This window comes from Choloepus didactylus, chromosome 4 (genome assembly GCF_015220235.1).
Source record: "Choloepus didactylus isolate mChoDid1 chromosome 4, mChoDid1.pri, whole genome shotgun sequence".
Lineage (NCBI taxonomy): Eukaryota > Metazoa > Chordata > Mammalia > Pilosa > Megalonychidae > Choloepus > Choloepus didactylus.
The window spans coordinates 126,745,773-126,758,344 of NC_051310.1; the positions used below are offsets into that span (position 1 = coordinate 126,745,773).

At 36.7% G+C, this 12,572-nt stretch overlaps 1 protein-coding gene across 5 annotated transcripts in view; it reads left to right on the plus strand.

Moving 5' to 3' along the window:
• The window catches only part of WDR72 (WD repeat domain 72), a 237,577-nt gene that overhangs the window by 82,096 nt on the left and 142,909 nt on the right, over window positions 1–12,572 (plus strand). The window lies entirely within an intron of this gene.

Below are 12,572 nucleotides of genomic sequence, written 5' to 3' on the forward strand. Positions count from 1 at the left end.
TTTGAATAAAACAGCGTCCTGACTTTCTCTGCTCTGATACAAGGTCCACCTTGTATCCAGTCTATTCTATGAGAGAAACCATGAACTCAAATGTTTTTGGAAAATTGCCCTTTGTAGACTAAAAATATGCACATATACCCAATTCAAAAGGGATATTTAAATGAACCTTTCTTTAATAAAGCACATATATATGCATCTTTATCTAAACATAAAATTGATTATAAATCAAGAATGCATTTAAATTCCAGTTGAGCTTTCTAGAAATGTGGTTGTATTTTTTTTAATCTTTAGTTAACCTTAGGATTTTGTCTGTTTAGTGCCATTTGCTGAAAAATCTTATTAGAGCTTTATCCTGCTACTTCTCATAAAGCACAGATGATGCACTGATAGGCTACCAATAAAAAACTGGATCCTGCTATTACCTATTAACTTTTCAGAACAAAAAGTTATTTTATATTTTATGATACACAAACAATAACCATTTCATTATCAAAAATTGTGTCACCACAGAGAAGAACACATAATATTTATTTGAAAACAATTAATTGCATCATGTAAGATAAATTCTTAATATAGAATGCCAATTCTTGGTATATTCTTTTTAATGTAATGAACAGCATATAATGTTTTCTAGTGTGGACAGTATTTTGCATCAATTTTGTATAATTTTAAAAGAAAATAGATTTTTGTTATTAAACATGAAGGCACTTAAAGTATATATTTTCCTCTCCATAAGCATTGGATTAGTGTTTTATGTGTTTTGATCTAGTTGAATCCCAACTCTAGTGCCTAACCAGTAACACCTGTCCTAGTAGGATGGCCTAGCAGAGAAACATAAAAAGCAATTTGCTCTTTTGAACACATGTGAAGTGATGCAAGTTTTTGATATTGAATAATCATTTCTCATAAGCATCTGATAATATAATTTTTTAAATGAAAAGAATTTCATTATACTCTATTAATACCTTATTTATAGCTGCTTTGTTAAGAATGTCCCTTTTCTCGCTTTGTTGCGTGAGTTTAAACTTTTTTGATAAAAAGTTACCTCCATGGTGAGAAAAACTATGAAAAGCATATCACAGCTTTGTTTCAAAACTGTGAAAAGTAGGAATGGACACTTAAATGGCTCCAGCTGTCTGCCTTACACACAGAAGCAGCTCTGCATTTCCTCACAGGACTTCAAAGCCATGCATGTATCTAAACATTTGATGGCCATGTAAATCAGAGGCACAAAAGGAGAATGCTCGTATTTCACGGTGTGCGGCTGGTTTAAGTCCCACATTGTGCTGCACGTGCCGGCGGGGAGTGCCAGCAACAGAAGGGCACTGTTCAGACTCGTGTGACAAATGTAGTTAACACCAGATCCATATTAATGTTGTCAACTTCCCTTGATGTATTTAAACAGGTTTTAATTATTTTCAGCATCCAAAGGCCCGAAATATATAAGCTTAATAGTTCTTCAAAGAAAGCTTACTTAATGTGTGAATGTAAAACCTCTCATAAAAACGAAACTTTTATATTGGCCTTAGTCATTGACATAGGTTATTCATCAAGTCAGCAATTTGTGTGGCAAAGTGCCATTTGAATAGTGTATTGTTAGGATACTTATGGTCCACTTGACAAGGGCTCTTGCTGTAAATAGTGCAATTTGACTCCAGCTGTTAAAGAGTGGCTTTGACAGCAGCCAAATAGAATGGAGATGCTTTACTGCACCACCAAAAATCAATATTGGGTTTTTGTTCATAGTAACCTGTTCTTTTCTCTTCTGTGGATTTATAAAGGACTATCAAGGGTTTATAAGTGGAAGTTTAAATATTATTTTAAGTGTGATTCACTTTAAGTTTCAAATTAGGACTTGTGATGGATGGTACAAGTGCAGAGTTTTAGGATATTATTTCCACTCCCTGGTTCATGTTTAGTCACATTTACAGTTAAGTTGCATTCAGATTCTCTAACCTATGTAGAAAAGAAGCAGTGTAAAACATGGACTCAAACTTGTGTACCTATTGTATTTGCCAGTGCAGTTATTTCTTCTTTTTTCTTTTCTTATCAATTTTTCTTGTGTGTCCTTCCTATCTTCTCTGTATCTACCTTTTTGTATAGATGGCAGGGTTCTTTGTGGCTGTGCCCATAGCAACACCCACAGATACTGACAGCCAGTAAGGTCCCTGATGTTGTCATAGGTTTTCCTATAGCAGAGTCTTGCTGGTTTGGAAGAGGTTTCTGGCAGTTTCCAGGAATACAAGGTTGCTATGATACCTGACTGATGGCAATAGATATTGACTCTCTTAATTACAATAAGTACATGCAAGGGTTCTTTTTTGATTGGATTTCTCTACTGTTGCTAGTTGTTATCTTTAAGATACAGTAAGAGGAAGTGTAATTATATACTCAGAATGAGAAAAAAAATGTTTCAGGACTTGACCTTAAATTGTCATATTGAATCAAAAAAAAAAAAAAGAGAAAAAGAAGAAAGGAAAAGTTTTCCAGATCTGAAAATATTTTAACTTGTTGATTTCCCAGAATTTCAGAAATAATATATGTAAATCATTTAAGGTTTGACCGAATTTGATTTTGAATTTTTACTGTCGTTTATCTACCTTAGATTTGTTTAAGGTGTGCTGAACAGGATTTGAAGAAGCTGTCATTTTTAGCATATGGAAAATGCTGGTATAATGTTTATATTCTCAAATGTCTTTCTCAGTGAAAGCTGTTAAAATAACTGTCTTCCCATTACTGATCAACTCTGTATTTATTGAATTGGTGGCTGAGGTAGCAACTGAAAATTCTTAAAGCTGATAATGTAATTGTGCACAAAGACCTTTAAGGCTGATTCAAGGTCACCAATATTGTTTTTCTAATTGCTGATAGGCAGTTGTGATTTCTACCAGAGAAAGATTTGTTCTGCTTTGGTTGTAGCTGGCTTCAAAAACCGTTAGCTCTTCTGTTAATATTCAAGTCTTTTTTCCCTGAATAAATGTTTATGTCATTTTTCTAGTACTATATTTAGTATACAAATAAAGGGCCTCTAGTGCAGGCAGAATTTTACCAACAGAGCCAGTGCTTACCTCAAACCCCATTCCCCACTTCCTGTCCTCAATATTTTATCAACCCTGGAAAAAAATGTGGAGACATAATATTATAACATTCTTCTTGAATTAAAAATTCTGTTTAAAATCATCATGACTTGTCAGGGTGAGGGGCTTCTAGCCATAGAAACATAGATAAAAGTTAAACATAGCAAGCATTCTGATTTTGTATTTGGCTTAATCTAGGGACAGTGCCAGTATAACTTATCAAAGCCTGTCTTAAATTTGCCCCATTTACATTAATTTCATATAGATATTTTAGAAACTGTGAATTATGTAACCATGTCCATACCATACTATCCACCTGTTCTTTACCATTTAGGACCTTTAAAAATCCTTATTTCTCCTTTCTTTTCTTTTCCTTTTTCTTCTTGGTTGTAAATTGTTTTTGTTTTTTATAAACCTGTTACTTTTCAAAATTTGTTAAGATCCTGCTTCTTGTAGGACCTAAAAGATGGAACTTTTGAGCCAACTGAAAGAGGTCTATATTTTTATCTTCTGGAATACAAATTCACTCCAGTGAGCAGCTTGCTAGTTCTAATTAAAAGTGGTGATAAATGTTGTTGCCCCTTCCAAAAAATTTGGAGCTTCCTTAATAACCAACCCGTTATCTCATGTCAGGAATATCTCATGTCTATGTCCTATTTTTTATGAGTAAAGAATTGAATGATATTTTCAGGGGTAGAAAGTGAAGTTTGGTGAACTTCAGATACTGACTTAAACGAAAGGGTTAGTTGCTTATAATAGGAAAGAAAAAAGAAGAATAAAATCTTTCTTCTTGAAAGCTGGTAATAACACTTATTGATTGAGAGTACCATCTGGACTCTTTTAAAGGAATCCCAACAGGAGCACTACTTCTGTATCATGACTTACGATGAAACTGGTCCTAAGAGAGCTGCAAATGCAAAAAGGTAACAGGAAACAATTCTCAGAAAAGAAAGCACTTATTCTCATGGACTATTTCCCCTATAATGTTAAAGGCAAAATGTGTTAAGACTTTGGTTTTATTCATTGGAACTAAGAGAATGAATTACTAAAAAATTTATCCAACAAATATTCCCATCCATTTTTCTGAACTGGGTTTTAATCATGACATCCTGAGGGCAACACCAGTTCTCTGCATCCCCAAATGACATTCACTTATTTGTAATATTCTACATATTGTAAAGTTTGTATTGGTCTGAAAACAGCTATTTTAACCCTAAATTCAAACATTCTGCATAACCTTTTGGTCCAGGTATTATTTCTGCCAGTATGAAATTATCTTGAGAGCTGCATGAGAGGCTTTCTTATGCATCTATTTAGCTCTGTGCACGTGCAGATAGGACTGAACATTTTAGTTGTTTTTTTATTTTCACATACTGTGCAAAACCTGATGGTTTCTAGAAAGCCATTATGAAAGTTCATGAAATAAAGAGTCATGCTCACCTTCACTTTCTTTTCCGCTTCCACTAGAAGTCTCTGCTCATTATACAAATCTTGGCTTTCTCCACTTAATTTCTGGTAGTAATTGTTTTCTTTTACCTTTTTTGGCCCTTAAACTAAAATAGTAATTTTGATGCATAACAAGTAGTAATGGAGGGGTACACATCCACCAGAACCCTTAATCTCTGGTTTTAGCAACATAGAGTGTTAGAACTAGAAGTAGTTTAGTTATCTGTCCTTTTCTTTTCTATCTTTTCTTAAGAGGATTTAGGAATCCAGTGAAATCATACAGTGAGGTTTAGAACTAGAACTGAGACCTCTCGGTTCCCGTCTCTGCTCTTGTAGTCCCATTGTAGCTGAATCCACTGATGGACGGACCCTGCAGCCAGGGTCAGGTCTGCCAGATTTCTCTCACTGCTGAGTTCCCATCATGTCCTGTCTTTACTTTCCTACTGCATTTCCTTAGATGCTCATAGTCAAATAGACTTGAGATCTAGTGTACTAGCTGTTCCCTTTGGGTGCTTCTGTAATCCCAGAATCTCAGAATTCCCTGCTTTTGCACTGATGCATTGAGAGGATTTAACTTCTGCTTGGATCTCACCTTCCTTTTCTCTGCCTGAGTACTCTGCCTGCTGTAGTTCTTCCTTTGGGACTGCCTTTCTGGCACTAGGGCCCTCAGCTCACAGCCCTCACTGAGGGTCATTCTGCCTTCTTTTCCATGATCCTTCCAAATGATGGTTTCTTGGTTTACTATTGTTGTGTTACCACAAACTTAGAGTCTTAGAAAAATATAAATGCATTATATCACAGTTTTCATGGGTCAGGAGCCTGGCCTGGCATGGTTGAGTTCCCTGTTCAGAGTTTCATATGGCTGATAGGAAGTGTCAGCAGGAGCTGTCTCATCTGATGCCTGGATCCTCTTCCAAGCTCATTCAGGTTGTTGACGGAATTCAGTTTGTTGTGGTTGTAGGACTGAATTCTCCGCATTCTTGCTGGCTGTCAGCTGGGGCCACACATTCCTCGCTATGTTGTCCCTGTCATCTTCAAGCCAGCAGCGGAGAACTTCCCATGTGTCAACCCACCTTGTGCTTCAACTCACTGACTGCTCCCTCTGCCACCTGCAATAGAAAATTCTCTGCTTTCAAAAGAGCCACATGATTAATTTGGGACCTTAATCAAATTGGCACAATCCCTTCACAGCAGTACCAGATCAGTATTTGATTGAATAACTGGGAAAAGGTGTGTGTAAACCAGGGGCCAAGAATCTTGGGGGCAATTTTTGAATTCTGCCTGTCCTGGATGGGAAGTCATTGTAACTCAGGTAGACTGCTACCTCTGCCTAAGTCGTCTAAGACCTCTTCCTGCTGTCTGTTCCTGCTGGGGAGTTGGTCAATGTTGTGGCAGGTCTGTCTCTCTTTGCCTTTCAGGCCAATGTCTGTTTTAATACAACCATGGTATTGCACCAATCATGTCATCAGATGGTAGAATGTGGAAAGAAAAACATGGGTCCTTTGCCTTCCTACATGGTTATCATGAGGCTTAAATGAGAGGGTTGAGAGTTGAAATGGCTCTCCAAATCTAAGAAGTTACCTGAATTTAGGACTTTCACAAAGTTTGTTATCATATGTTTGACAGTCCAACATTTTTAATTACCAGGGACCTATCCTTATATAAAAGCATGGACTGGGCAGAAATATTCAACCCTGTCAATTGTACTTAAAGCCAAGTTTATAGATGGTAACAAGTCTTTAAGCTCTATATATGTGGGAAACTGAGCCTTCCATGCTGCCTGAGGCATATCTAGGGTGGTGGCTTAGAATGCTGAGCCGCAGGCCTGCATAGAATGCCATGCAGGCCCACCCTGTGGAGATGTGTCTTGTGACTATGATGATGACGCTTCTGTAAACACCTGATGTAACTTGTGACTATGACGTTCCTGATGTAAACAAGATGTACACATCTGATGTAAATGCACCTGATGTGAACGTAGGTATCTGGTGGGCTCTCCCGAGCCTGAGGATCTTTAGCATATGCACGTGATCTGCTCTAATAAATAGCTGGAGCAACTCGGCATTATCGTCCACTTAGCCCAAAAGGCAAGTGGGCCCTCTGCTCCCTGGATACTTAGCTTTGTGTCCGTGTCTCATTCCTGCGTCGCCCTGTCAGCAATATATATATTTTTCCTTTATGCTTTTGACATTAGTATTGTTTTGTTGTGTTAATGATCATCTTAAACCATCATCAGAACATTCATTTCCTCAGGCATGAAATTTCTGATGTTATCAAGGATTTGTATGATAGCAGAGTTTTCTCTCCAAGTTTTGAGTGTATTTTGTAGTTATTTTATTTGCCTTCTTATGATAATTGCATTAATCATAATAAATTATGCCCAGAAATGTACATTTGATTTAAGTGATCTACTCTCCTGTCTATATCAAGATAATAGTTGGGGTCAGATACAGAAAATTCCGGTGAGTTGCGCCATGAGTCTGGATCATCCACAGCACCCCAGCTGATAGTCTGCTTTGCTGCTCTTGTTGGCCCCTGACAGAAGGCCAGCTCTGGGGCCACAGCTTGACATTTTTTGCCTTTACTTAATATTCAAAGCTCATTGATTCCAGGAATGAGCTCTTAAATTTTGAAACATTGTATTATTCTTCTTTATCAGAATTCAGTTTCATAACAGGAAGTAATTGTCAAAATTTATTTCTCCTTTGAGAATGGATAAAACCTAAGGATTTTTGCCCACATTTTATCTATCTGCTAAAAGGGACATAGTAAGTAGATGCTTAATTCATAGGCAAATCATGAAGTATAACAGAATCAAGCAAGATAATCTTCAAGAGTCTCACTACTTCATTATGTATGAATGATACATCATACTCCCTTAAAGCTTTTGCAGCCCTCTTGCGGTTACCTGATATCTTCTTGATAAATCATTTAATACGGTTGCTTTTAATCCTCATTTTCAGCATATGCTGAATTTCATTCACAGTAAACATGCAACACCATATTATAATTAAAAGTTTCCTCACTTGAGAATTAGAGTATGTATAGCAATTCATGAGTGATACTTGAGGAAGAATTCTAATTGATTTTTACTATCCATTACTTCTTTGTGACTTTTGTTTGTTTCCAAATGCTGAACAAAACATAGGAAATATCTCCATTAATATTTCAGAATGCCCATAAAATTCAAATTGCTAACCACTATTATTATTGGGTAATTTTTATTGTATCTCCTGAAGTGGGAAATGTGTCTACTCTTTTTGTAGCAAGAATATCCTCTGAGTTTTAAATTTTATTTTGTCACTATCGTGGAGGTGGTGGGATGTTCTATAAGGATTACTCATATTCTTCAGCTGTATGAGTTCCCAATCTGTTAAACTCTCATTGTAGTTTGTGAACTAGTCTTTTCAACTTCCATCAGCATGACCTGGATGGGACAAAGGGAGCCTAGGAAATGGACATTCAATTATTATTAATCTGGGTTGTATTTTTTTTTTTTTTTTTAACAGCACAAATTTATTATCTGTTTCCATGGATCAGAAGTCTGGGCAAAGAGTAGCTGTTTTCCCTGCTAAGGGTCTCAACAGGGCTGAAATAAAGGGGCTACAGTATCATTTGAGACTTGGGATCCTCTTCCAAGCTTGTGTGTATGTTAGCAGAATCCATTTCCTTACATCTGCTGAACTCAAGATTGGTTTGCTTCTTCAAGACCACTGGGAGGGAGACAGAAAGTATGTGTGGCTTGTAGTCTCTGAAGTCTGGGATGGCATAAGCCTTCTTATAAAGGGCTCACCTGATAAGGTCAGGCCTACCCAAGATAATCTCCCTTTTAAAAGCCAAAATTATAAAGCATACATAAAAATACCAACTGTAGATTGGAGACCCAGGTATTTAATCCCCATCCATTTGTTCTCCAAAAAGAAACTCAGTATTCCAACTACTGCTAATCTTCTGCCAGATGTTCTTCCCCTGGTTCTGTCCCCTCAAATCTTAGCTTCAATTTCACCTCCCCATTACATAGGCAGCCCCCATCTCCCATTATTCGCCTTCTCAGCATTCTATTTACTTCATTTTTTTTTTAACCTTTCCCACTTTCCACTAAAGCACAAGGTCAAAGTGGGCTTTGACTTGACCAGCCCTGCAGGCTCATCATGTGTATACTCATCACCTAGCACACGCCTGGCATGTGGTAGACATTATGCAATATTTATTGAATAAACACATGCACTGAAAACTACTAAAACCTAAACATGAAAAATAGATGGTGAGAAAGTGAGGATACTTCCTTTTTTGAACTGTAAGGGACAAAAATGAAAATGATGGCTAGGGAAAAATAAAGCATATTTATTTTGCCAGTCAATTGCTTTAAGTCCACATTGGGTTTACATGTAACTTGATCTTACAGAGGGGAACGAACTAGCAAAAAACAGTCAATAATAGCAAAGATTATATTGAAATACAACAGCTACCCCACCAATATTTAGACACTAGTCTCAATCAATTCAAAAGTTTACAAGGCGTATTGATATTTAGAACAGTCCAAATCAATTCAGAAGTTTATAAGAAAAAAGGTTATTAAATATTGGTGATGAAGCTTAGGATGTTGAGCTCATTAGGGAAGAATGATTCACTGTGGGTAAGATGGGCACAACAATGAGCTGATAAACACTTCGGAAGATTAAAAGGAAGTGTGGTTAAAATTGCATCTTGTACCAGCAAAGTTTAAATTATTCCCCAATTTGTTGTCCTTAAACCTTAGATTCCTTTTTCTAATAAAAAAAGTTATCTAAAAGAAGTACTCAGAAGTAGCCAGAGGATTGTACTGTATATCATGAGCTTCCCTCAAATAATTACTTAACTAAGCCCTCCCCTCAGTACAAAGCCCCAAAGCCAGCGGCATAATCAACAGGTTTGTAATAACTTTTAGAAATGTTAAGTTTAATAAATATGAAGAGGCTTGATTTTTGTTTCATTTCCCAGATGCAAAGTCTCTGGCACAGTGCTGCATCCGTCAACTGGCAAACACCATCTTGCTTTTGCAGACCATTTAAACACTGCTTCACTCCTCTTCTCATCAGAGGAGGGTGAGGAGAAAGGGCTGACTGTGTTCCATGGTATATGACATTGCATGCTGTTAGGTAGCTCCTTATCATGGGAACATAGGGTAATATCCTGGGCTAGCAACCCCAGGAGATGCCCAGCCTCATAGGATTTGTGACTTTTCCTTGTCCCTTAGTACCCCATTGTGATCCCAGTGAGGAGGCTTCTTAGTGATTGCACATTGGCAGTGCTCCTCGCCTTGGCTGGCATTGCTGACTCGCCTGTTTACACTTCCCTTCCTGCCTAGTCTTGTATACAGGAGATATTCTCTCTACCTAGCCAAATCCTACCCATACTACAGTGTCTGTACCATGCAATCTGACATGCACATGCTGGTAAATACTTATAAATAAATATGGATTCCTTAGTTATTTTACAAGTATTTGTTTCATCTTCCCAATGTTGGCCTCAAGCACCTTGAAAGCCAAAGACTGCTACATGTGCAAGTTTTGCATGGAATACAGAATAGAACACTTTATTCATTCAGCAAATATTTTTTGAGCACCTATCAGGTTCCAGGCACACTTTTTGATACTGTGAATTTCAGCCAGGTCCTGGCACTCGTGGAACATACATCTCAAGTGAGAGCAGACAGATTATAATTTTTAAGAAAAGGAAAAAGGGATGTCAAATAGTGATAAAGGTTCAACAGGTGGTTAAAGTTAATTGTTGTGATTGACACTTCCTGAGTGTTTACTGTAGACTCAGTGGTCAGAAAAGACCTCTTGGAGGATGGAGCATTGAACCAAGTCTGCATGACAAGAAGGAGCCAACCATGTGATGACCAGAGAGGAGAATATTCTAGGCAAAGCAAGAAGATGCTTAAAATGACCTCTAATGTAGAAATGAGTAGTAGTAGTAATGTCAATGAAGTAAAGAAGGCCAGAGTGACTGGAGAAACGTGGATGGGGGAAGAAAAGAAGTCACTATTGGGGAGTAACATAGGGGCAGACTATGTAGGGTTTCATAATACAGAGAAAGGAGTTTGAGTTTTATTCTAAGTATACTAAGGAGAGTATTTTTGTCAGTTTTACTCAAAAAGAGCGATATAAACTGGTTTACCTTTTGAAAAGATTACTTTTGTTGCTATGTGGAAAATTAGATTAGGGGAGAAGGGATGTCTGGCAAGAGGAGGCTATTGCATAGTTGAAGTAGGAGAAGGAAATTTTAAGTTGGTGTTGAGTTGAGGTTTTTAACATTAAATTGGTAAAAGTCACAACAGAGTATATGTACATCTAGTAGACCAGCATCTTAAAGTGTGATTAGGACCCGTGTAGATGGAGAGACCAATCGTCTCCACAAAATGCGGGAAGTCTCGTTGGGTCTAAATTTGATAGATGAACAGGATTTTGCTATAAGGAACAACAGGCCCAAAAGTTCAGAAACATAAAGATGGGTGTTGAGTAGGGAATTGATGAGAAGTTGGTATGAATGGAGATAGAATGTATAGTAAATAGTGGTAGAAGATGACTGTGTCTTGTGCTCCTGAAGGAAACTTTTTAAAAAGTCTTTGAACTTGGAGTTGGATTTCTGAGAGCAACTTTTATTTGTGGTGGAAAGTCACATGAGTTACAATAAAATACACTCTCAGCACCTCTGTTAAAATGTAACTTACCAAATCAAGAGGATGTTATATTTTGAATTGAACACTTTATATTTACATTGTAGTTTTGCCTATAAAAAATGCTTTTGACCACATTTAATCTTCCCATTAATATTAGGAGAGGCCAGCTCTCTATAAACATTTTCTGTAAAAGGCCAAATAGTAAATATTTTTGGCTTTGTGGGCCATACAGTATTTACTGTCTTACAACTTGCCTTTGTAATTCAAAAGAAGTCATAGATGATACATAAACAAATGAGCATTGCTGTGTTCCAATTAAACTTTATTTATAAAAAGAGATGGCAGGCTGGATTTGGCCTATGGGTGATTGTTTGCTGACCCCTGCAATAGGCAATGATGTTATTAGATTCTGTTATAATTAAGTGAAATAGGAGTGGAAACTTTCTATCAGAAAGAGCTGTATTTGCTTATTTTGTCATCAGCATATTTTCTTGTTTTGCTCTCTCTCTACTAAAAGTTCCCACTGTTTCTCCTTAACTTTAGAGTCCTAGTTTGTGAAATCAATTTTTTGTTTGTTTGTTTTTGTTTTTGTTTTTTAGGTAAGGTTTTTGTTTATTTCCCCTGCTTCTTGCTTTTTTAAGGTAGTTCACAGACTTGATCTTGTCAATCATTTTCTAGATATGTGAGAGGCTATTGTGGTTTGGTCCTTTGAAAGTACCCACAACCTCAGCTATGCCTTTCATATACTATAGTTTAAATAATACACTTTTCTTTAGGTGAGCATACTTTTTTAGATATTGATTTCAATTTAATAAGTATGTTTTGAATTGAATTGACTGAAATATCTGGTGGCCACTTGAAGACATATACATAAATAAATGTTGTGGCTGGTTTTCTTTATGGAAATACACATAAGAATCATTCCAAAGGGAAGAAGTACTTTTCCCCCCCTTTGATCTACTTAGTGGAAAACCAATTTTGACTAAGTTATTTTTCTTTCAGGCTTACACACTCTCTGACCTTTTGGCCAATTATAAGCTTATTAGCATGATGTTTAGAAAGTATCAACATGATACTACTGACTTACATGTCATAGTTGGGAAGCAAAGGTGTTTGGAGAAAGTCAAATTAGCGTATCTATAGCACATCTCTTTTAATTAGTTTTCATCTCTAGGGGGTGAGTACAGAGTGATTTAGCAACACATACTTGTTATCTTAATTGACAAATATACAGAGAGAACAAGAGAAGTGAAAAATAAGTGGAAGGAAACATTGCTGTTTAAAGAGACTGCATGGGACCAAGTATCTTTCTTACCACATGTAATTTGGCTTTTTAATGAAATTGCTTTTGAATATGATATTGAGTAATTTCTTTTTTCTGTTAA